At 41.0% G+C, this 25,565-nt stretch overlaps 1 long non-coding RNA gene across 3 annotated transcripts in view; it reads right to left on the bottom strand.

Annotated features, from left to right (window-relative positions):
* Positions 1-302: 302 nt before the first annotated feature.
* Positions 303-25,565, bottom strand: part of LOC118143629 (uncharacterized) — a 67,290-nt gene continuing 42,027 nt past the window's right edge. The window contains exons 3-6 of one of the 3 annotated variants that reach the window (XR_013523887.1): positions 20,275-20,391; positions 6,093-17,413; positions 2,984-3,189; positions 303-928 (exon numbers count right to left, since the gene is read on the bottom strand). This is a non-coding gene — a long non-coding RNA (uncharacterized LOC118143629). Of the gene's footprint in view, positions 929-2,983; positions 3,190-6,092; positions 17,414-20,274; positions 20,396-25,565 lie in introns of all 3 variants that reach the window. The other 2 variants (XR_013523886.1, XR_013523888.1) reach the window with 2 other exon arrangements.

The following is a 25,565-nucleotide window of genomic DNA, read 5'->3' as shown; positions in this document are numbered from 1 at the left end:
CATGAACCCAGCCAGGTGGGAGACTGTGCCCTGCAAAGCCACAGGGGCAGAGCTTCCCATGACCATGGGAACCCACCTCTTGAATCAGCAAGATCTGGAAGTGAGGCATGGAGTCAAAGGAGATCATTTTGGAGCTTTAGGACTTGACTGCCCTGCTGGATTCTGGACTTGCAGGGGGCCTGTAGCCCCTTTGTTTTGACCAATTTCTCCCATTTGGAACAGTTGTATTTACCCAATGCCTGTCCGACCTACCCTCTACGGGAAGACAGAGCTCGTTCAGAAAAAAACCAGGCCGCAGGTTAGAAGAAAGTCTTAAGTTCAGGCTTTATTGAGAGGAAAGAGCCTCTGGGCGGACCAGCCGGGAAGAACAGGAAAATGGCCGCGCCGCTCAGAGGAGCAGGGTTCTTTTACAGGGGGCTGAAGGGCTGAGGGAGTAGGGAAGCTGAGAGAGCCGAGGTGGCAGGCAACGGTTGGTCAGTTTAAACCGCTGGGCGGGAAGCCGGGCAGCAGGAAGCCAGGCGGCGGGAAGCTGGGGAGTGCTGATGAGGCAGGTGGTGATTGGTCAGCCGGTTGTTGGACGGGAGGTGGCTGCAGCTGGGTGGGAAGGCCAGGATGGTATGTAGAGTGAAAGATAAGGGAGCCTCTTTGTGTGTGTGGTGGGGGGAGAGCTTTCATGACAGGGACAGAGTTTTCCAAACATTCCCGACTCCTTAAAGAAAAGAAAAGGGAGGGGGGACAGGGGCGTCAGTTGTCTCTCTGGCTACTTCCTGCTGACAAGGGTCGACAGGGGGTTTTGAAGAGGTTTCTTTTCTTAAGGAGCCTGGATGTTCCGGGAGAGGTCTGCTTCTAGCACTTGTTCAGGGTAAGGTTGGAGCAGTATTTGGTGGATGGTGACTCAAGTTAGTTCTTGAAAGCGCCGTTGTAGGAACTGTAGAAAACAAGGAGCAATAAGTAAGATTAGGCAAATGGCTATCAGGGGCCCAAGCAACGGGGACAAGAGGGTATACATAGAGGAAGACCACTATGCTGTGGCTTCAGCTGAGAATTTTTGATTCTGCGGGTTAACTTTAAGTTTCTGGAGGTTCTCGATTCGGGTTTCTACTAGGCCGGATTCATTAATGTAGTCGCAGCACTCTTCTTGTAGGAAGATGCAGGTTCGTCCTTGCTCGGCGGTGAGGGGGTCTAACGCCCGGCGATTTTGTAGGGCGACTTGAGCCACTGAGGTGATCTGTCGTTGGAAAGAGGCTAAAGATTCTGCAGAATTGTTGATGGCGGCCTGAAATTGAGAGGTTAGTCATGCTAGGGCCTGATGGGAGTGGGCTAGGGCTCCTCCCCCTAGTCTGGCTCCTATGGCTGATCTGGCGAGAGAGAGACCTACTATGAGGGGTAAAAAGGCGGCCCATCATACACGATGATGTATGAATTGTTGTTGGAACTCTGCTGGGGAGTAAATGGTTAATCGGGGTACGAGGATTACTGGTAAGCATAGGCTGCAGGAGTGTGTAGAGGGGTTGAGGGTTTTAAAAAGTGTTCTGTTGCACCATAAAAAGGTTCTGTGAGGAGCGGTGAGATTGGTGGTTATGGGTATAGTTCGGTTGCAGGTGGAAGAGCTGTTCCCATAGTAGACTGGTATTTGCTGGTTTGGAGGTAGGGAGACTTCTACATCTGCTATGGGGGTAGCCCGGGAGGACGGTTTGGAGGAGCTGGCGTGAGTGTTAGATGGGACTGTGACTAAAGGGGTTTGTCCTAGGGTGGCACACATGAGGCATGAAGATAGGTTTGGTAGACTTGTTTGGTTGGCAAGCTGGTTAGAAATTTTTAGGCCTTCATTGAGGAGGGTTAGCCATGAGAAAGGTTGAGAGGATGGCTGAAGTTGTTGGGTCAGCGTTTGTTCCTGGGTGTGAATGGAGGAGTGAACTTCTTTAAGGGTAGGGGGTAGAGCTACCAAAGCTCTCCAGATGTAGAGGTGGGAGGAGGGGTACACGGTGGCCATTGCGTCGTATACTGCTGCTTTTTGGAGTGTGGCCTAGCGGGAGTTTGAAGGGTCAGGGATTTGGACAGAGTGATAGGGAGGACGGCTGAAAATGTGGTATTCCAGCTTGGAGTTGGAGTAATCAGTGCTATGGAGTGCTGGGGGGATGGCGCAACTCGTCCAGGTGCATCCTATGCAATTTAGGTGAGATGACATTTTGCAGGGGGCCTTTTGATCATAGAGAAAACAGAGGACAGGATTATGACCCCAAAAGTCATTTCGGGGTATGTTTTTGAAATCAGTGAAGTTTAGAAAGATGGGTGAGTTGCACCCTGTAGGAGGGCAGTCATAAGTGGCGAGGAGGTGGTTGTGGCTGTAGGGAGGGGTGTTGCAAATGTGTGTGGTTTTGGTGTAATTTTCAGTTAGGTAGAATCTCCATATAAAAGAAGGAGGGTTACTGGAGGTGTTGTGGGGTTCTGGTAAGCTTAAGAGATAGAGGACCAGTAGAGGTAACATTCTAGGAGGATTTGGGAGGCCCATGAGGTGCTCTCCTTACTCTGGTTAGGTGCACCCACGAGGAGATTTCGGCAACTCTTACTGCTGAGGGGGTGGTGAGGATGACTGTGTATGGGCTTTCCCACCTGGGAGTTAGTGGCTTTGGAGAGAGTGACTCTATAAGGACCATGTCTCCTGGGGAAACTTTCTGTATTTGGTTAGGAGAGGAATCAGGCTGGGGAAGGGAGGTATCAGCGTGTTCTAGGAGAAGAGCTCGAAGAAGGGTGAAATAGGGCAGGTAGGTAGATAGAGGAGGGGGGTCTGGTGGTAGGGGGGAGGAGAGTAAGGAGGGCCGTCCGTATAGCAGCTCAAAAGGGCTGAGTTGTGAGGGGCCCCGGGGGCTTGCTCGGAGCCTTGTCACAGCGATACGAAGTAGGGTAACCTAGGACTGGCGGAGATAGAGGGCAAGTTTTGTTAGGTGTTCTTTGATGAGGCCGTTGGCCTGTTCTACTTTACCTGAGGATTGGGGATGGTAGGCTGCATGCAGTTTCCACTGAATCCCTAAGGATGTGGAAACAGCAGTGGTGATCTTAGAAATAAAGGCAGGTCCGTTGTCTGACTGGATGGTAGAAGGAAGGCTGAATCGGGGAATGATGTCCCGGACGAGGTGCTCAGCTACAACTCCTGCGGTTTTATAAGCTGTGGGGAAAGCTTTGATCCAGCTGGAGTAAGGAAGAAGGGGAGATGTTACATTGCTGCAGGTCTGTCACCAGGGCCTGGCTGAACAGGTGGGGGCTGTCCCGGAAGCCTTGAGGGAGGACCGTCCACATTAACTGTTGAGGCAGATTGGTGACAGGATCTTTCCAGGGAAAAGCAAAGAGGAAGTAGGAGTCGGAGTGTAGCGGGATAGAGAAAAAGCATCCCTAAGATCTAGGACTGAAAAGTGGGTTGTGGACAGTGGGATATGTGAGAGGATGGTATAGGGGTTGGGGACTACTGGATGGACCGGAATGACTGCTGCATTGATAAGGTGGAGGTCTTGGACCAGGCGGTACTGACCTGAGGGCTTTTTCACAGGCAGAATGGGAGTGTTGCAGGGGGAGCTTGCAGGAATGAGTAGTCCTTGAGCTTTCAGTTTATTTATGATAGGTAGGAGGCCGAGGCGGTGAACTTTGGAGATAGGAAACTGAGGGCAAGAAGGGAAGGCCGTGGGGTCTTTTAGCTGTATGAGTATGGGTTGGTGGTGTGAGGCTACAGTGGGGGTATCAGTATCCCATACTTCGGGATTTATGTCAGGGAGGAGTTCGGCTGGAGGAAGGGGGGAAGGTGAGTTGGCGATGAGGGGTAAGAGGAAGGTCTCTGTGTGTGGAAAAGTAATGGTAGCTTGCAATTTTACTAGGATATCTCACCCTAGGAGAGGTACAGGGCAAGAGGGAATGACTAGAAAGGAGTGGGTAAAAATGGAAGGGCTAAACAGACAGGTTAAGGGTGGAGTTTGGTGAGGAGTGGAGGGGAACCCATCAATTCCTATAACAGGGACCTGGGAAGGGGTGGTTTTGCCCGAAAAGGAGGGAAGAACGGAGTAGGTAGCCCCCATGTACGCTCTTACCCGCTACCTGGAGCATGACCCTGGGCTCAGCAAGGGTAACTGAGGTTGAGGAGCCAGGGCCCTGTTAATCATCCCTGAACCCTAACAGCTTTGGGATTGAAGATTCCTGAATGCCTGGCTCCTGACCAGCTGAGGCAGAAGCCTGGCTCCGGGGGATGTTACCCTGCTGCCCCCTCGTGCCAGAGTTTTGAGGAACTGAGGCCTGAGGTGAATTAGGGCAATCCAAATTCCAGTGTCCCATGAGCTGACAAATAGGGTAGGGCTTGGTAGGAGGCCGTGGCTGGGGGCAGGCTTTTGACCAGTGCCCTTCTTTTCCACATTTGAAACACGCCCCTGGAGGGGTGCGGGTATTTGCTTTACCCTTGTTATTTCTGCCGGCCGAAGGGCTGCTACTAGGGTTTGGGTCTGTAGAGCGACTTTCTGCGTCATGCGAGTTTGGCGGGCAGCCTCAGCCGCATCTTCCCTGGCATTGAATACTTTAAAGGCCATTTTTACCAAGTCCTGTATAGGGGTTTTGGGGCCATCTTCTACCTTCTTCAGTTTTTTCCCAGATATCAGGGGCAGACTGAGATATGAAATGAGATGCTAGGACAGTCGCCCCGTTTTGTGAGGCTGGGTCTAGGCGAGTAAAGCAGGTAAGGGTGTCTTGAAGACAGGTGAGAAACAGGGCAGGGTTTTCATCGGGTAGTTGGGTGACTTCTCTTAGTTTATCATAGTTTACAACTTTGTTAGATACAGTATCCATTCCCCTGAGGAGGTATCTAATCATGCAGTCTCTCTTGGGTATATCAGACCCTCGACTAGCCTGATAGTCCCATTGGGGGTCTTCACTTGGGATTACTTCGGGGCCTAGGGGGATCTGGTTATCTATAGCATGATCTTTATCTGCTTAGTGTCTGGCTGCCACTAGGATGCGCTCGTGCTCTTCTGCAGTGAGGGTGGAGGTACAGATAACGCGGACATCATGCCAAGTGAGGCTGTATGCTTGAGTGAGGTATTGGAATTCCTTAATATAGGTGGACGGGTCAGCTGAGAAGGATCCTAAACGATTCTCAATTTGGGACAGGTCTTGGAGTGAGAAAGGAACATGGACCCTGACTAAACCTTCGGCGCCTGCTACTTCTTAGTGGGGCCAGGATAGTTGGTTGGTGAGAGTGGGTGTGGGCTGACACCAGAGAGGCAAGAGGAAGTGCAGCCTCCGAGGGAGGGGGCCCAGAGAAAGTAGAGGAAGAGTGAGGCATGGCCTCTGAGGTAGGAGGTGCAGAGGGATGGGGGAAGGGTGTGCTGTTGATGGCGACTGGATGCCGAGGTTGGCAGGAGGGGACAGATGTTCAGGGAGATCTTCCGGTGAGGAGTAGGGAGGGGGAGAGGTAGTGGAGGAAGATTTACGAAGGGTACGAGCTAAGAGGATTTGGTAGGTGGAGCAGGAAGAACATAGGTCAGGGTGGGTACGGAGGTCCCAAAAAGCCTGAACGTAAGGAATTTCATTGTCTTTGCCCATGCAGCGACAAAAATTGTCAAGATCTCAGAGGGTATTGAAATCGAAAGTGCCAGTCGGGGGCCAATGTGACTGGTTACTGAGTTTGTATTGGGGCCAAGCCACCTGGGACAGGAAGACAAGCTTTTTCTGAGGGTTTGGGAGTATCCCAATTTGGTAAAATTTCACAACAATCACCCAAGGGGGGTGCTGGAAGGTATTTTGGACTCCGAATTTCCCATGGTGGGTGCAGCTACAGACCCTCCGGCACGGTTAGGTAGATGCAAAGAAAAGGTGTCCCCTTTCGTTGCCAATTCCCCAGAGTACAGTTAAGTACGGTTAGGGAAGCGGTCAGAGGGGCGTCCCCCATCTGGCAGCTACCCCTCGGAAGGCTCCTGGAGCCGGAACGGAGGACTTCCTCGGCTCGGCCGAGACTAGGCGAGGAGTCCGTGCGGAACGCCAGAGGGGAGCAACTGCACTGTGCCATAGGAGGAGGAGAAGGGAAGGGGTGGGGTAAAGCAAGAAAAAACTTGGCTTACCTTAATCGGAGCGTGGAGGTGGCAGGGCCAGTGTTGGGTAGGTCAGGGGAGGGGGCCGTGGCCAGGCCAACGGCCCCAGCTCCCGGGTTTCGGCACCACTTGTCCGACCTACCCTCTGCGGGAGGACTGAGCTCGTTCGGAAAAAATCCGGGCCGCAGGTTAGAAGAAAGTCTTAAGTTCAGGCTTTATTGAGAGGAAAGAGCCTCCGAGCGAACCAGCCGGAAAGAACAGGAAAATGGCCGCGCCGCTCAGAGGAGCAGGGTTCTTTTATAGGGGGCTGAAGGGCTGAGGGAGTGGGGAAGCTGAGAGAGCCGAGGTGGCGGGCAACAGTTGGTCAGCTTAAACCGCTGGGCAGGAAGCTGGGCGGCGGGAAGCCGGGCGGCAGGAAGCTGGGGAGTGCTGATGAGGCAGGTGGTGATTGGTCAGCTGGTTGTCGGACGGGAGGTGGCTGCAGCTGGGTGGGAAGGCCAGAACGGTATGTAGAGTGAAAGATAAGGGAGCCTCTTTGTGTGTGTGTGGGGGGAAGAGCTTTCATGACAGGGACAGAGTTTTCCAAACAATGCCTACACCCTCATTGTATCTAGGAAGTAACTAACTTGCTTTGATTTTATAGGCTCATAGGCACAAGGGACTTGCCTTGTCTCAGATGAGATGTTGGACTGTGGACTTCCGAGTTAATGCTGAAATGAGTTAAGACTTTGGGGAAATGTTGAGAAGGCATGAGTGGTTTTGAAATGCGAGGACATGAGATTTGGGAGGTTCCCGCTGGCAGAATGATACGGTTTGGCCATGTCTCTGCACAAATCTCATCTCGAATTATAACTCCCACAATTCCCATATGTCATGGGAGAAACCAGGTGGGAGGTGAATGAATTATGGGGTAGGTCTTTCCTGCACTGTTCTCATGATAGTAAGTCTCACAAGATCTGATGGTTTTAAAAACAGGAGTTTCCCTACACAAGTTCTCTCTTCGCCTGCCACCATCCACATAAAATGTGACTTGCTCCTCCTTGCTTTCTGCCAGAATTGTGAAGCCTCCCCACTAATTTACAAAACCTCTTTCTTTCGTAAATTGCCAAGCCTCAAATATGTCTTTATCACTAACATGAAAACAAACTAACGCATATCTTAAATACTAGTGTTGACTTGCTCTTTTTCTTTACATCTTCATATGCTTTTACATATTTCGCCTAAGATCTTCCACAAAATATACATAGCTTCTAACAGCTCTTAATTATACAGTAATTTTCCCTTAATCAGCTGCTGATATCTTCAATAATAAAAGGCTTTAGAAAATCTTTTTGTTGGTACGTATGTGCCTTTTGAAAAGAGGATGACCTAAAAATGTCTCAGCCGCCAATATAATAGTATGATTTTTCTGTCAGTATAAATATTCATCATAGAATAATTGTTTGTCCAAAAATTCTTTTAAAAATCTTGGGCCGGGTGTGGTGGCTCACGCCTGTAATCCCAGCACTTTGGGAGGCCGAGGCAAGTGGATCACGAGGTCAAAAGATCGAGACCATCATGGTCAACATGGTAAAACCCTGTCTCTACTAAAAATACAAAAAATTAGCTGGGCATGGTGGCGCATGCCTGTAATCCCAGCTACTCAGGAGGATGAGGCAGGAGAATTGCCTGAACCCAGGAGGCGGAGGTTGCAGTGAGCCGAGATCGTGCCATTACTCTCCAGCCTGGGAGAGCGAAACTCCGTCTCAAAAAAAAAAAAAAAAAAAAAAAAATCTTGTAGCAAATGTTAAATATACATTTGACAAAAGTTATTAAATTCTGGAACCATCTTCTATAAGACACTGGTCTATTACCTAATTCAAAGGGATCAACATTCTGACAACAAGCAAAACCTGACTATTGTATGATAAATGGAAAAAGTTGGAAAAGTTCGTTCAATTCAATAGTCAAATTTCCCTTCATTTTTAGGAATAAGTCCAATATTTCACTCCAAGGGTCAAAAAGTGGGAGCAAGATACCATGGTGGAGAAATATGGGACAGGGAGAGAAGGTGAAAGAGAACTTACACCAGTTCTCACCAAGTAATTTATATCATATATCATTCAATCTTCACAAGACCCTTTCAAGGTATTCAGAATAAGTTTTATTCTCCCCATAACTCAGAAGAAGAAACCAAAGCTCACAGATTTTTAACTTTCCCAAAATTACCCAACTAATCAACAACAGAGCCAGGATTCAAGCAAGGTCTCCATGCTGCCAAAAGTCATGTTGTCTTCCCACATTGTCCTGACCCAGTAAACAGAAGTTATCCAAGCCTATGTTCTTCCAAATAAAATTGACCCTTAGAAATCTAGATGCCAGGCTGAGCACAGTGGCTCACACCTGTAATCCCAGCACTTTGGGAGGCCGAGGCAGTCAGATCACCTGAGGTCAGGAGTTCAAGACCAGCCTGGCCAACGTGGCAAAACTAAAAATACAAAAATTAGCTGGGAATGCTGGCATGCACCTGTAATCCCAGCTACTTGGGAGGCTAAGGCAAGACAATCACTTGAACTCAGGTGGCAGAGGTTGCAGGGATCCGAGATTGTGCCATTGCACAGTACAAAAACAGCAAAACTCTGTTTCAAAAGAAAAAAGAAATCCAGATGCCAATAAAATACAATGTAGAATTCTAAGAAGTACAAATAGTACAGAAAAGTTTGAAACACTTGAACAGTATCAAAGAGAGAAAAATGTTAACTTAAATTCCTACTAAAAATTTATAAACAAAAGTGACAATAGAGCCAAAATACCTTTCCAAGTTTCTACAATTAATGAAATATTGAAATATCACATTTTTTTCCCTCTGTCCCCTGTTACCTTTTATTTGGACCTGCTTTCCCCAAAAGAACACACACATTTCCCTAAGGAACTGGACACATTTAAAAGTGCCATGACAGGAATCCTTGATTATTTAATTTGGCAGTACTTGTCGCTTTCGGGGTTGCTCAGTAACCCATATTTATACTAGGTGCTTGTCTCAGACTATGTCCTTGCAAGTGTTGTATTGTAATTGCTTCTCCTGGGGCAGTCTCAGTGCAAAGAGTATAGTGTAACAGAAAGCTTTACAAAATCAGGAAATATATAGATACATGCTTTTAAAAGAGAGTAACATCTCATTTATCTGACATCTATAAAAGGAAATATACTTCAACAGGGTTGAAAAAATATGTAGAAAAAGTCATAAGAAGGAAAAAAGAATAAAGCCACTTAAAAGAAAAACATTGTGAGCTCAGAGAATTCTTTAATACTATGAAATAAACAAACGACCAAAAATAAAACAAAACAAAACACAAAATGTAGGAGGAACTTGTATAAGTGTCAGGAGGAGAAAAAAAAAGTACAGAAGCCTGCATGAAATAGTAAAGATGGAATGAGAAAGGCAGGCCTTTTTCCATTACATGCAAAATAAGGGCAAGAAATTAAAAGGCAGCCCACTATTCTGGGGGAAAAAGAATGTATGCCCAGAAAAAATTCGTATCTTTTTTTTAAATTGCATTTTAGGTTTTGAGGTACATGTGCAGAACATGCAAGATAGTTGCATAGGTACACACGTGGCAGAGTGACTTGCTGTCTTCCTCCCCTTCACCCACATCTGGCATTTCTCCCCATGCTATCCCTCCCCAGAAATTTGTATCTTTAAAGTGGATATCCTCCTTCCACCAAAAATCTATAATAGATTATTATCAAGTAGGGTGGGGGAGTGTGGTGTCTGACTGCAGAATTCTTCTTAGGAAGGGCACTACTTACACTGAGGAAAATACCTTAAGGAGTAATTTAAGGTGGATAATGATATCCTAATGGCACAAGTGAGCAGAGGCCAAGTCCAGTGGTAGAGAGATAACTATTCTTTACTGCATTCCAATGAAAAGAATTTAGAAGTGTGAGGGAAACTAGCTAGAGAGAAAGACTGTGGAAAGACAATAGATGGAGTTGCTAAATAAGCTTCTGAAGATTTCTACAAATTGAAGCCACTTAGAATATATTGTTGTAATATAGAAATCTCTCCCTTCCAGCTTCCTGTAAGTTTCTGTAAGGTTTGCTATATTCATAGACATCCCTACTCTGGTAGGGTTGGAGAATTTTTGTGCCTGTGTGTCTATGCTTAAAAGGGGAGCGGCAACTCCAGATTCTGGGTGAACATAATGTAGAATAGACATAGAAAGACAATCCATAAATGAAAGTAATTCAGTGGAAGCAAAAGCTTCGAGCCAGAGTTGACCCTGAAATTTTGCAGAAATTTTGAGCTCCCAGAGAATTTGCAGAAATTTGGGGAGGAACATGATACGTGATAGGACACAGAAAGAGAATTTAAAGTAATTATATTGAGATCTTAAGTGCAAGAAGATCCCAGCAAACAAGTGGCTTTGCATCATAAGTAAGTGAATTATGACTAATTAAAAACAATTAAGGTCAGAAAAAAAAAGTAAGCAAGCAATGGTCACTCAGAGCTCTTATTGGGTTATTAAGAAGTAAGTCATGCCAAACTAATTTCATTTCCTTTATAATGGAGATTACTAGACTGATAAATCCACAATGCCACAAATAATATATCTTGATTTCAAGAAGGTCTTTGAAGAAGTACTTGAGGATGAAATAAAGAATCATGGTTTATACAGCAGTCCAATGAAGCAAGCTTGAAGCTCATTTCAACAATCTTACTCAAAGGATGTTCACATTTGATTTGTATTATCTAAAAGAAAGATATAATATTGTTTTCCATGTCAATAAACATTTTTTCATGAATAAATTTGAAAATAATATCAGGTTAGGAAAGAAAGACAAAATCCAGAGTCAAAGGATCTTGATGGACTGTAACAAAAAGCCAGAATTAATAAGATAAAGTTCAGTGAATATAAATGTAACTTCTACCTTTACATATTTAAAAAAAAAATCTAGTATCAGAGGAGGAAGACCTTGATTAGGAGTAGTTTGAGCTTGGAGACTTGGAGGTTTTAATTGCTTTCAAAATCAATATGAACCAACAACATGACAAGGCTACTGCGATAGGTAAGATAATGTTAGCCATTAAACCAGGGATGTAATTGTCCATTTATATCATGGAATGTTCACATTGGAGAGTTTGTTTTGATTTAAAGATATTGATTTCAACATTTTGTGGAAGTTATCTACAATCTAGAATGCATAAACAAAGGATTTATAGAGATGATTGGGGGGAACTTCTATTTCTTATAATGGCATATTAGAAATTCAGTCCGATCTTCTGCTGAAGGAAACAAATAAGGTTTGATGCTAAAACAATTTATCTTAAAAACATCAAAGAGCTATAAGACAGTGAGAAATTTCCTAAAATGGGTTTCAGAAGAGGCAATGTTCAGTATACAATCAAAAATGGCCATTCACATTATAAGACAAGACACTGTGAGCAAAAACAGGGAAAATGATAGCAGAAGCAGACATCCAGGGAGACCAAACACTGGAGTTTTCAAACCTTGACCATCAGATAATTCTGCTTACCATATCGAATAGATCAAAAAAAAGATTGAAAATTTCAGAAGGAAACTAAAAGTCATACAAAGAAATGTAAACCAATTTGAAAAATATACAAATTCCAGGGTATTTAGAGTGGTCTGAAACTATCATATAAAGAACATCCAAAAGTCAAAAAATGTTTAGCCTAGAAAAGGGGAAACATAGGTAAGTCCTACCAGTAATCATCAGTTATTTGAAAAGAGCGATTTCTATTGCCTTGATTCTGTGTTGCTCCAGGAAGCAAAACTAGATGCACTGGTTTGAAATGGCAGGGAGGCAGTTTTAAGCTCCCTGCCATTTGAGAAATATGTCTCTAACCTAATAGTGGTAGAGAGATAACTATTCTTTACTGCATTCCAATGAAAAGAATTTAGAAGTGTGAGGGAAACTAGCTAGAGAGAAAGACTGTGGAAAGACAATAGATGGAGTTGCTAAATAAGCTTCTGAAGATTTCTACAAATTGAAGCCACTTAGAATATATTGTTGTAATATAGAAATCTCTCCCTTCCAGCTTCCTGTAAGTTTCTGTAAGGTTTGCTATATTCATAGACATCCCTACTCTGGTAGGGTTGGAGAATTTTTGTGCCTGTGTGTCTATGCTTAAAAGGGGAGCGGCAACTCCAGATTCATTGTCTCGGAGAATTGGGATTGTTATCCATAGTGATCACTATTTTTAAGCAGTTGCATACATTCCATATTTTCAGAGAGTCTTTCTACTTCAGGTAAAATATTAAACGGTGAGGGCACTGATGTTTCTCCACTATGATTCTTTTGATTCCAAGTAGAAGCTAATATTGCCATAGACCTTACTAGAAAAAATCCAAACTGATATTTCCCAAAGTATGGTTTTAGAAAGTTCCAGGATTAATATACTATAGAAGAGTTCTGGAGTCAAAAAAAGTTTGTGAAATTCTTTTTTATATATATATATTTTTTTTTTCCTTAATTGCATTTTAGGTTTTGGGGTACATGTACAGAGCATGCAATACAGTTGCATAGGTATACACATAGTAGTGTGTTTTCTTTGCTTTCTCCCCTTCACCCACATTTGAAATTTCTCCCCAGGCTATCCCTACCCACCTCCCCCTCCCACTGGCCCTCCCCTTTTCCCCCCAATAGATCCCAGTGTTTAGTACTCCCCTTTCTGTGTCCATGTGTTCTCATCTTTCATCATCCGCCTATGAGTGAGAATATGCGGTGTTTCATTTTCTGTTCTTGTGTCAGTTTGCTGAGAATGATGTTCTCCAGATTCATCCATGTCCCTACAAACGACACGAACTCATCATTTCAGATTGCTGCATAATATTCCATGGTGTATATGTGCCACATTTTCCCAATCCAGTCTATCATTGATGGGCATTTGGGTTGATTCCAGGTCTTTGCTATTGTAAACAGTGCTGCAATAAACATTCGTAGGCATGTGTCCTTATAGTAGAACGATTTATAGTCCTTTGGGTATATACCCAGTAATGGGATCGCTGGGTCAAATGGAATTTCTATTTCTAAGGCCTTGAGGAATCGCCACACTGTCTTCCACAATGGTTGGACTAATTTACACTCCCACCAACAGTGTAAAAGTGTTCCTTTTTCTCCACATCCTCTCCAGCATCTGTTGTCTCCAGATTTTTTAATGATCGCCATTCTAACTGGCGTGAGATGGTATCTCAATGTGGTTTTGATTTGCATCTCTCTGATGACCAGTGACGATGAGCATTTTTTCATATGATTGTTGGCCTCATATATGTCTTCTTTCATAAAGTGTCTGTTCATATCCTTTGCCCACTTTTGAATGGGCTTGTTTGTTTTTTTTCCTGTAAATCTGTTTCAGTTCTTTGTAAATTCTGGATATCAGCCCTTTGTCAGATGGGTAAACTGCAAAAATTTTTTCCCATTCTGTTGGTTGCCGATCCACTCTAGTGACTGTTTCTTTTGCCGTGCAGAAGCTGTGGAGTTTGATTAGGTCCCATTTGTCTATTTTATTTTCTCATTGGGTCTCTGCCAGGTTTTGGTATCAGGATGATGTTGGTCTCGTAAAATGATTTGGGAAAAATTCCCTCTTTTTGGATTATTTGGAATACTTTTAGAAGAAATGGTACCAGCTCCTCTTTGTGTGTCTGGTAGAATTCGGCTGTGAACCTGTCTGGACCTGGGTTTCTTTTGTGTGGTAGGCTCTTAATTGCTGCCTCAACTTCTGCCCTTGTTATTGGTCTATTCATAGTTTCAGCTTCCTCCTGGTTTAGGCTTGGGAGGACACAGGAGTCCAGGAATTTATCCATTTCTTCCAGGTTTACTAGTTTATGTGCATAGAGTTGTTTGTAATATTCTCTGATGATGGTTTGAATTTCTGTGGAGTCTGTGGTGATTTCCCCTTTATCATTTTTTATTGCATCTATTTGGTTGTTCTCTCTATTATTTTTAATCAATCTGGCTAGTGGTCTGTCTATTTTGTTGATCTTTTCAAAAAACCAGCTCTTGGATTTATTGATATTTTGAAGGGTTTTTCGTGTCTCAATCTCCTTCAGTTCAGCTCTGATCTTAGTTATTTCTTGTCTTCTGCTGGGTTTTGAGGTTTTTTGATCTCGCTCCTCTAGCTCTTTCAATTTTGAAGATAGGGTGTCAATTTTGGATCTCTCCATTCTCCTCATATGGGCACTTATTGCTATATACTTTCCTCTAGAGACTACTTTAAATGTGTCCCAGAGATTCTGGCATGTTGTGTCTTTGTTCTCATTGGTTTCGAAGAACTTCTTTATTTCTGCCTTCATTTTCGTGTTTATCCAATCAACATTCAAGAGCCAGTTGTTCAGTTTCCATGAAGCTGTGCGGTTCTGGGTTGGTTTCTGAATTCTGAGTTCTAACTTGATTGCACTATGGTCTGAGAGGCTGTTTGTTATGATTTCAGTTGTTTTGCATTTGCTGAGCAGTGCTTTACTTCCAATTATGTGGTCAATTTTAGAGTAGGTGTGATGTGGTGCTGAGAAGAATGTATATTCTATGGATTAGGGTGGAGAGTTCTGTAAATGTCTATCAGGTTTGCTTGCTCCAGGTCTGAGTTCAAGCCCTGAATATCCTTGTTGATTTTCTGTCCGGTTGATCTGTCTAATATTGACAGTGGAGTGTTAAAGTCTCCCACTATTATTGTGTGGGAGTCTAAGTCTCTTTGTAAGTGATTAAGAACTTGCCTTATGTATCTGGGTGCTCCTGTATTGGGTCCATATATGTTTAGGATCGTTAGCTCTTCTCGTTGTATTGAGTATTGATCCTTTTACCATTATGTAATGGCCTTCTTTGTCTCTTTTGATCTTTGTTGCTTTAAAGTCTATTTTATCAGAGATGAGAATTGCAACTCCTGCTTGTTTTTGCTCTCCATTTGCTTGGTAAATCTTCCTCCATCCCTTTATTTTGAGTCTTTGTGTATCCTTGCATGTGAGATGGGTTTCCTGAATGCAGCACACTGATGGGTTTTGGACTTTTATCCAATTTGCCAGTCTGTGTCTTTTGATTGGTGCATTTAGTCCATTTACATTTAGGGTTAATATTGTTATGTGTGAATTTGATACTGCCATTTTGATGCTAAGTGGCCGTTTTGCCCATTAGTTGCTGTAGATTCTTCATTATGTTGATGCTCTTTAGCATTTAGTGTGATTTTGGAATGGCTGGTACTGGTTGTTCCTTTTTATGTGTAGTGCCTCTTTTAGGAGCTCTTGTAAAGCAGGGCTGGTGGTGACAAAATCTCTGAGGACTTGCTTGTTTGCAAAGGATTTTATTTTTCCTTCACTTCTGAAGCTCAGTTTGGCTGGATATGAAACTCTGAGTTGAAAGTTCTTTTCTTTAAGAATGTTGAATATTGGCCCCCACTCTCTTCTGGCTTGTAGTGTTTCTGCCGAGAGATCTGCTGTGAGTCTGATGGCCTTCCCTTTGTGGGTGACCCGACCTTTCTCTCTGGCTGCCCTTAGTATTTCATCTTCATTTCAACCTTGTTGAATCTGACAATTATGCACCTTGGGGTTGCTCTTCTTGTGGAATATCTTTGTGGTGTTCTCTGTATTTCCTGCATTTGAGTGTTGACCTCTCTTGCTAGGTGGGGGAAATTTTCCTGGATGATGTCCTGAAGAGTATTTTCCAGCTTGGATTCATTCTCTTCGTCCCCTTCTGGTACACCTATCAAACGTAGGTTAGGTCTTTTCACATAGTCCCACATTTCTTGGAGACTTTGTTCATTCCTTTTTGCGCTTTTTTCTTTGATCTTGGTTTCTCGTTTTATTTCATTGAGTTGATCTTCGACTTCAGATATTCTTTCTTCTGCTTGGTCAATTCGGCTATTGAAACTTGTGCATGCTTCGTGAAGTTCTCGTATTGTGTTTTTCAGCTCCTTCAATTCATTCATATTCCTCTCTAAGTTAACCATTCTTGTCATCATTTCCTCAAATCTTTTTTCATATCTTTTTTCAAGGTTCTTAGTTTCTTTGCATTGATTTAATACATGTTCTTTTAGCTCACAAAAGTTTCTCATTATCCATCTTCTGAAGTCTAGTTCCGTCATTTCATCACAGTCATTCTCCGTCCAGCTTTGTTTCCTTGCTGGTGAGGAGTTTTGGTCCTTTCTAGGAGGCGAGGTGTTCTGGTTTCGGGTGTTTTCCTCCTTTTTGCGCTGGTTTCTTCCCATCTTTGTGGATTTGTCCACTTGTCGTCTGCATAGTTGCTGACTTTTCGATTGGGTCTCTTAGTGGACACCCAGATTGTTGGTGATGAAGTATTTCTGTTACTTGGTTTTCCTTCTACCAGTCTAGCCCCTTCACTGTACGACTGCTGAGGTCCACTCCAGGCCCTGCTTGTCTGGGGTGCACCTATAGCGGCTGCGGAACAGTGAGGGATGCTACCAGTTTCTTTTTCTGCTATCTTTGTCCCAGTATGATGCCTGCCAAATGTCAGTCTTTTGGATATACAGGGGTTAGGGAGCTGCTTGAGGAGACAGTCTGTACTTTATACGAGCTGAATTGCTGAGCTGTGAGCTCTGTTGTTCATTCAGGGCTGTTAGGCTGCTATGTTTGATTCTGCTGCAACAGAGCTCATTAAAAAACCCCTTTTTTTCTCAAATGCTCTGTCTTGGGGGGTTGGGGCTTTGTTTTTGGATGTCTGTTGAGGTATCCTGCCCAGCTAGGAGGCAGTCTAATCACTATTTGACTGCCAAGGCTCCGCCCTGCTGTTGTGAGGTTCGCCCTGTTGCTTCAGGCTCTTGCTCTTCTGCTGCGGTCTCCGCCATGGGCTACGCCCTGCAGCGGACTCTCTCTGTTGTAGCGGGTTGCCTCGGCAACTGCAGGCTGCATCAGCAGTGGGCGTGTGTCTCAGTCGGGGTGGCTTGCCTCGGTAATGGTGGACATCCCTCCCCCATGGAGCGTCTCAGTGGCCGTCTGCACGGCGAGCATTTGGAATCACCGTTTTGTCTGTCCCACTGTGCTATCCCAAATGCTGTGTCCCTGCAATCCCCTGGGCTGGCCCACTGCCCAAGTCCCTTTCAGTCTCAAGTTCAGCCCTCTCAAGTCTCAGGTTGCCATTTCAACAGGGCACCCGGACAAGTGCACCCTGTGGGGATCGCTGGGTAGGGCCGGCCGCCGCCACCCCGGTTGCCAGCTTCTCCAGGCAGAGCCTCTGCCTGGTGTCCCACGTCTCCTTTATACTTGGGAATTTCCCCGTTCTGTGGGCAACAAAGATCAGTCTGAAAATGCAGCTCTGACTCACCTCTCCGCGGATTAACCGAGAGCTTCAATCCTGGGTTGTTCTCACAGCACCATCTTGAGTTCCTCCAAGTTTGTGAAATTCTGAGTGAAGCAGAGTTAAACATGCTTCTCCATGGCAATATTTCTCAACAACTTTAACGTGCTAATGTGCATCAAAACATTCATGGGAATTTCTATGTGCAGCATTGATCATTTACAAAAACCAACTCTTTTCCTGTTCCTTATTTTCAAGACATGTTCTACAGAATACTTTTGGGAAAATGTTGGACTAATAATTCTACTCTTGATGATCTCAAAGACAATTTAGTGTTTTCCATTCTACATGAAGTCTTGAAAGAATTGAGTTGACAATATGGTTCATATATAGACTTTTCATGAAGATAAAACCATGGAAAAACTATCATAATTTACTGCAAAAGGTGTTCCCTTCTTTTTGTAAGATGTCACTTCCTTTTTCATAACGTATCATTGTTGTACTATACAAACTCCTATGTGACGATATCTAGTTAAAATTCAGGCTCTAAGGAGCAACCAAGTGTAGGAGAGGATGGTTGGAAGTTTAAACCTCCTGGCATATCTAACATACTTTAACAACTGGTTGTAGATCCATGAATTAGCCTAAACTGGTAAAAGCTGTTTGTTGCTGAAGTTGTTCCAACGATTAGAGTAGTAAGTTCCAAAAGTTTTAATTCTTTTCTGCTGCCTTGAGGATGTTACCTAAATGCAATGTGCCTCAGCTTTCTTGTTTGTTAAGCAGAAATCATGATCATAGGGCTGTTGCAAGAATTGAATTAAAGGAGATAATCCAGCACAGTGTTTGGCACATTATAAAAATCCAAGAAATATTAACTATAATTTTTATTGCAAGAGGTAGTACTTTGCTTTTGCTTGATCTTCAATACCATCCTGCTTCATTTGCATGACATGATGTATGTGAATTACCTACCTCTGTGCCTAACTCCTACTGGACACTCAATTAAACTGGTAGTGAAGGTGGTTGTGTTCTTTATAAACAGTTACCTCCTAATTGGTTTGAAGCTGCAGTTTTCACCTTACAAAAGCCCTGCATTCTGCCCTATCTCAACAAATCTAGAGTCTAAAACAAAAATTATCGGGTCATTGGAACTAGGTATTACTGTGTTACTGGAACTAGGAATTACTTATCACTTAATCTTTTGTACCCATTTCTTGTTTACAGCATTTATTAGTGTCTATAGGAGACAAATGAATCTCAGATATGTTCAGTAATTTGTCTATGGTTATTTAACAAACCAAGAACCAAGTAACAGAAGCCTCTGTTCAATGATATCACCTACAAATCCACTAGTAAACAGCTGCTGGTAATGAGAACAATTTCCTTTCCTAAAAAGCTACTTCAACTAAGAAAAAAAAGGTATTGAATTGCTCTTTTTACAGTAATAAAACTTTCAATTCAGTAATTTGTCTACGGTTATTCAACAAACCAAGAACCAAGTAACAGAACCTTTGCTCAATTATATCACCTACAAATTCACTAGTAAACAGCTGCTGGTGATGAGAACAATTCCCTTTCCTAAAAAGCTACTTAAACTAAAAAAAAAAAACAAGGTATTAAATTGCTCTGAGTAATAAAACTATCAAAAGAAAAAAAAATGGAAGTACAAAGACAGAATCACTCTAGTGTTAAAATAAGCAATTGTGAATACAAGAAAGATGTGGCCAGGCACAGTGGCTAACACCTGTAATCCCAGCACTTTAGGAGGCCAAGGCAGGTGGATCATGAGGTCAGGAGTTCAAGATCAGCCTGGCCAAACAGTGAAACCCCGTCTCTACTGAAAAAGAAAAATAATTTAAAAATACAAAAAATTAGCCAGCGTGGTGGTGTGTGCCTGTAATCCCAGCTACTTGGGAGGCTGAGGCAGAAGAATCGCGTGAACCTGGGAGGTGGAGGGTGCAGTGAGCTGAAATCACACCATTGCACTCCAGCCCAGGTGACAGTGTAAGACTCTGTCTCAAAAAAATAAAAAAGAATGCAAAGAAAGGTTTAGCTTAGCAGCTAGAGAAAATGATTTTGACAAGAAGGTTAATGAAATAAGACCGTCGTTTGCTTAATAAAGTAGTGATATTAAAATCACAGACACTTTAGGAAAATGTAGATGTATTTATGGACAGAGTGTAAGAGTCCTATTTCAAGCAGAAAATACAACAGATATAAAAAGAGTTCTTTGCAATCTTTTCAACTGAACTCTATTAAGGATTCAGTCAAATTAAGAAAACAAAAATGCTTTAATAAAATTCTCTTTCTACTAAAAATGTGCTAAGTGGGTTTGTCAGACAAAATAAAACATTTGGGATATCTTGCTAACTTTGTATCCTCCTAGTTAATATACATGATTTACTCATATTAAATACATATCTACATTTTCCTAATGGATTACTACAGACATCACAGACTACCTGTAAACACACACTGTTTATCCTGAATCAAGAGGACCTGGCAAAGTAGAATTCATTTACAAACTAGGATAAATTTCCAAATGTCTTAAGCTTTAAGGTTTCTATTTCTCAAGTTAGTTGTATCTATATGTTCATTATATATTATCTATATAATTATGTTATTTATAGAGAGCATAAATGGTCAAAAGTCTAGAACATTCTCTTAGTCATTTCCTTATAAGTAACCCATCTTCTGTTCAATTTCCCATTGGCTTTAGAACTCACTCTGGCTTCCTTAGTTTGAGGTATACATTAGTCTTTACAACCCAATCTAGTCTGCTTCTGAAGGGTGATGTTAAGAAATGAGAGTGGGTCAGGTGTGCTGGCTCATGCCTGTAATCCCAGCACTTTGGGAGGCCGAGGTGGGTGGATCATGAGGTGAAGAGATCGAGACCATCCTGGTCAACATGGTGAAACCCTGTCTCTACTAAAAATACAAAAAATTAGCTGGGCATGGTGGCCCGTACCTGTAATCCCAGCTACTCAAGAGGCTGAGGCAGGAGAATTGCCTGATCCCAGGAGGCAGAGGTTGTGGTGAGCCGAGATCGCGCCATTGCACTCCAGCCTGGGTAACAAGAGCGAAACTGTCTCAAAAAAAAAAAAGAAATGAGAGTGAAGCCAAGATGCACTAGGATTGACGCCAGGTTGAGAGAATGAAAGTGGAAGTGAAGACAATGTTGAGGTAAACTAGGCCATCTTTTACTCAGAGATGACACGTGCTGCAAGAGGCACATGACATCAATCATGTCTGCAAGAATAAGGAGTCTCGTCACTGCAGCCAGGCAAGGCACGGGCAGCTTGAACCACAGCCTCCCTTTTTGGGAGAAAACAGGGGTCATCTGTGAATCTCTCAGCTGATACTTTCAGAGCTTCACCTGAAAAACACAACCCCAAATAAGTTATACTTCAAGTTTCAACTATGCCTATTTCAGAATTTATCAGCCAACCTAATTCCAAGTAAATCCCAAGACCAAGCACAATATAAAAATATTATCAGTTGACATTAACATATTGTCTCTTAATAAACAATGCAGTTTCAAATTAACATTTGTTTTTGACAAATATTCTGGAATTAAGAAGCACGATATCATTTTCCTGCAAAAAAACTGTGTTCAATTAACTAAGAACATCTAGTAAAATTGCTGTCAACTTCTATATTTGCTGAATCTCATCTCTTGTAAAAGGTTTTATTACTAAAACTTCAATCATAAACAATTCTACTAATAAAAACAAGGTAAATCTTTATTGAGTTACTTTCCAACTCAATGGATGTTAGAAAAGAGGTAGCCTTTAAGATAATGAGACTGCAGCTCTCTGATAAAAGTTTAACAGAGGAAAATTTATTCTAAATTATCAATATAATGAATAAACTATATCCTAAACTTAGTCACAGAAATAGTACTTCATAGTGCATAACTGTTAGAGAATATTGTGTCCACCATTTTTAATGCCTTTTCATTTAAAATACATTTATTATAAAAGAATATGTATTCATTCATTGTTTTAAGTTCTTGATTCAAAAGGATATAAAATGAAAATATTTAATAAAAAGTCTCTCTTTACTCCCATCCAATAACATGATTGATAGAGAGTTACCATATCCACTATTTTTAAGGTTTTAAGTCTAATCTGTTTTTATTATAAAAGTATTATAATACATGTCCATTACTTTTAAATAATTCACCATACTAAAGAATATCAAGTATAAAATTTAAAAGTCTCCAAAGGAATCCCCCAAAGCAACAACTATTCAGCTCTTGTATATCTAACCAGAAAATCTTCCATGAATGTATGATTTATGTGTTTATGTATAGATAGATACACACATGTTCTATATACATAAATGTATATGTATGTTTATATATGTGTGTTTTATGAATAGTTTCAAATACATTCACATATACAAATATATGTCTTATAAAGACAGATTTAATAAGAAAACAGTTATTTTACAAGTTGTAAAAGATAAAAATATAGAGCCTTTAAAGTAGTATCATACTAGAGAAATTTTCTATAATTTCTTCTTTTTGATTATCAATTTGTTTTCCTTTTATACTTGGAAATAGACAACCAAGGAGGCAATATAGCACAGTAATTAACATTGTGGGCTCTGGAGCCAGACTGCTTCAATGTCTCTGTCCTATTACCTTAATCAAGTCACTTAACCTAATTACTCTTCATTTTCTTCTTTTTTAAATTAATAAATAATAATATCTACTATTTTATGAGTATTAAATAAGAGCACGTAAGTTATATTTCATTTATACATTGTAATTTATTTTACCAGGCCCCTATTTGAACACATAAGTCATTTCCAACTTTTTCCTATTTCATATAACACTACAGAGAATGCCCAGGACATATATCTTTGCATGCATGAACAAGTTTAGCTGTCAGATAAAATCCTAAAAGTAGAATTGCTGAGTCAAGAGGCAAATGAATTTTAATCTTTGTTATATGTTGCCACAAAATTATCCAAAATACAATCATCCCATCAAAAATATACAAAAGGGTCTGTCTTACCGATTTATGGATTACATCCATAAATAATTCATAAATATTTTAGTTCTCATTGACTCATCAACCTTAGCATAAACAAAATTTAGTCAGTTATTTTATTAAATAAAATAAAGAAAGAATACTGTTTCTTATAATAGACAAAATTTGTGAAGAGCTCTGAGACTGTCTTAACATGTTAATACGTCTCATTTAGATCTCTTTAGCAATACCAAGTTAGGAACTAGGACTCTAGATACTTCTGAGATCAAATTCTTACATGCCCCTTTTAGCTCTGGGAACATGGACACTAAATACCTTCAATGTCCCTATCTACAGGAAAGGGGTAAAAATATGACTTATCTCACAGTGTTTCCTGGATGCTTGGATGAGACAGTTCATATAATATATTTAGCACAGTACTTAAACATGGAAAGTACTCAACAAAGATTAACTGTTATTTTGGGAAAATTTGTAATAGAGATAGTAAATTTTTAAGGCCAATAAGTGGATGATTTTCATGTGCTTCTCTGCAAGTCAGAATTGCTGCTGTGAGACTATAAAAAGTTAAGCTGACCTCCAAAATTTGGAGAGCAGATGAATGCCCACAAAAAAAGATTATTTTTTTCTTCTTGTAATTATGAGTTGGAAGGTTATAATAGCCTTTTTAGAATACTGCCTTTGACTTTACATACTAAAACTAAATATACATCAAAAATTATGTATTTTTGACTCTAAAAAATGTTGGAATGTTGAACAACTGGCTGAAGAGCCATATTCAGAAAGAATTCATTTAAACAAATATTATATCCTTGTCTTCATTAAAGGGATATAAAGAGGCAGTCAGGTAGGTGTGTTGGGAAGAGAAAAGTCACTCACAAAATACATTAATAAAGATGCTATAACTTAAATTCTTATTGCTGCTCTTGTCCCTAATTTCCCCAATATTCCTAACCCCTTTCAGCTCATTTCAGCCCACACTCTGGTCCTAATTAAACATCACTTCCTATGGGAGGCTTGGACCTCCCCCCCATTACTAAGATAGGTCTTACAATAATATCCTTTGCTTTCTACCATAACTTTCATCATAATTCATTATAACAAATTGTGTCAAAGCCTGTCTTTTCTTCTAGATCATAAACTAGTAAGTGCAAGAGCTACATTGGTCCTGGTCACCACAGCTTTCTCAGGATCTAAAACAGTGCCTATTCTTGCATATATTCAATACATTGACTATAAATTGCTGAATGAATATGTGCATGAATACTATTCAACTTTTGTTTGACAAACATTTGTCGTTCCCTATATTAAACAGCAGTATCCTAGGTATCCAGGATATAGTTATCAGTATGAAACAGTTTTGTAGCTCAAGAAGTTCAGAGTCAAGTGAAAGTCAACAAACACTAATACAATCTAAACAGGTCTCTGGTACAGGCCTGTACAAAGTACTAAGAGACACAGAGGAAGACCTACCTCTGCCTGAGGTGTAAGAAGAAATACAAAGGAATGTTCTAGGTAAAAGAAACATGTTCCAACTATGATAAGGTATTGATAATGATAATTGGTTTATAGAATGTAGCTAGTTCACTGTCAAATTGATTTCTGACAGGAGAAAATGGTTATTTTCCTAATGAAATAGAAAAGAAAAGGTACAAGTTTCCTTTCCGTCTAGAATATGAGCATCTATTTTTATAAAGTTTCATGTGGAGGGTCTACTCTTTTGAAATATCATTCCCAATCTTGCTTATAATGCTTTTACTTTGAAGTTTATTAAATAGGAAATTTCACTTTTAAAATACATACAAATAAAAATAACTACTTTTTTCTTGAAGAAATTCCACTCTACACATAAAAAAAATTTACTAAAGGTCTTGAAAATGCCACAAGAACTAGTTTCAGAAAACTTCTTTCTACTGAATCCATTTAGTCCTTTTCCTAAAAAATGGGATTTTTTTAATCATTAAAAAAACAGTTATGAAATGCCTGCTAAAATAAGGTACTAGAGTACATAGTCTACGAATACCTGTAGAGGTAACTTTTATACACCTATATAAGTTTAAGAGATGAAAATTTCTGAATATACAAATATGTAGAATCTGACATATAAAACTTTTTATATAATCAAATAAACTCCAGAAATACAAAAAAAATTGTTGGCCAATACACATATTACAAAATATTCTTTATTTTATAAAGCTTCCTACAGGTTCTTTTGCTGCATTTAAAAGTATAATTCTACTTTCTAAAAGTGATTATATTATTTAAAAACTTAAAAAAAATCAAAGAAAACATGGTATAAGAAAAATATTGATAGGAGAAAGAGAATAACCAAAATGAAAAGGGGCAGGTACTAAAGATAAAAATTTCCCCAACTGTTATTTGACTTTATGTTTATTATTCAATTAAGATTCCTAATATATGCATCTGGCCAAGTGATACAAATACATCATGGTAAAAGGTTTATATCATACATATATAACATGCATTAGTACATATTCATTTATTCAATATATAATAGATTTCACAGACTGAGACTAAACACTCAGGGTTTGTTTTTGTTTTTAATTGGGAAACTGCCATTTCGAATTTGAAAACTCTGAAGAGGTGGAAGCTTAAATTTAACTTTTTAGCAGACAATTATTATATTTGGCAGAAAAGAGAGGAGGATGGCCTCAATTCAATCCTAAACTTACACAGCTGTTTAAAAAAAAAAAACCAGTAAAAAAGACTCTCCTTTAAAATGTTCAAGACAGGTGGACTATAAGGAGCAAACATGTTTTGTATGATAAAAGAAAATCTTATCATGGCAGGAGGAAAGGCAGGAAAGCTAGCCACTGCTGTGTGGACCCAGGGTTGGGTGCTACAGCAGGGCTGTAGACTAGGAATGCAGTTGCATATGACTGCTATTACAAACCATTGGCTATGTTTTATTTCTATTTTATTATGTTCGAACTCAGTAAAGTCTTATTAAAAGTTATAATTTGTTTCCAGCCAAGGCAGAGTAACAGAGACCACATATCTACCTTTCCTTCCTGAAACCAAAAAACAGACCAAATAAATGCAAAAATGGTTGTAAAGCACTGGATGTCAGGCAATGAAGGACAGTAATCCCTGAGAAATGAACAACAACAACAAAAAAGGATGAGTCCTCTGATAGCCCAGCTTACCACCATGAGAGACTTTCCTGGCCACGATACAGGAAGAGGAAACCAAGGCAGAGCCTGGCAAACTCTGTGAGCTGAGGAAACAAAGCTGACAGCCC

This window comes from Callithrix jacchus, chromosome 11 (genome assembly GCF_049354715.1).
Source record: "Callithrix jacchus isolate 240 chromosome 11, calJac240_pri, whole genome shotgun sequence".
Taxonomy (NCBI): domain Eukaryota; kingdom Metazoa; phylum Chordata; class Mammalia; order Primates; family Cebidae; genus Callithrix; species Callithrix jacchus.
Note: the sequence above shows the minus strand (reverse complement) of the source record. Positions and strands in the feature narration are given on the sequence as shown.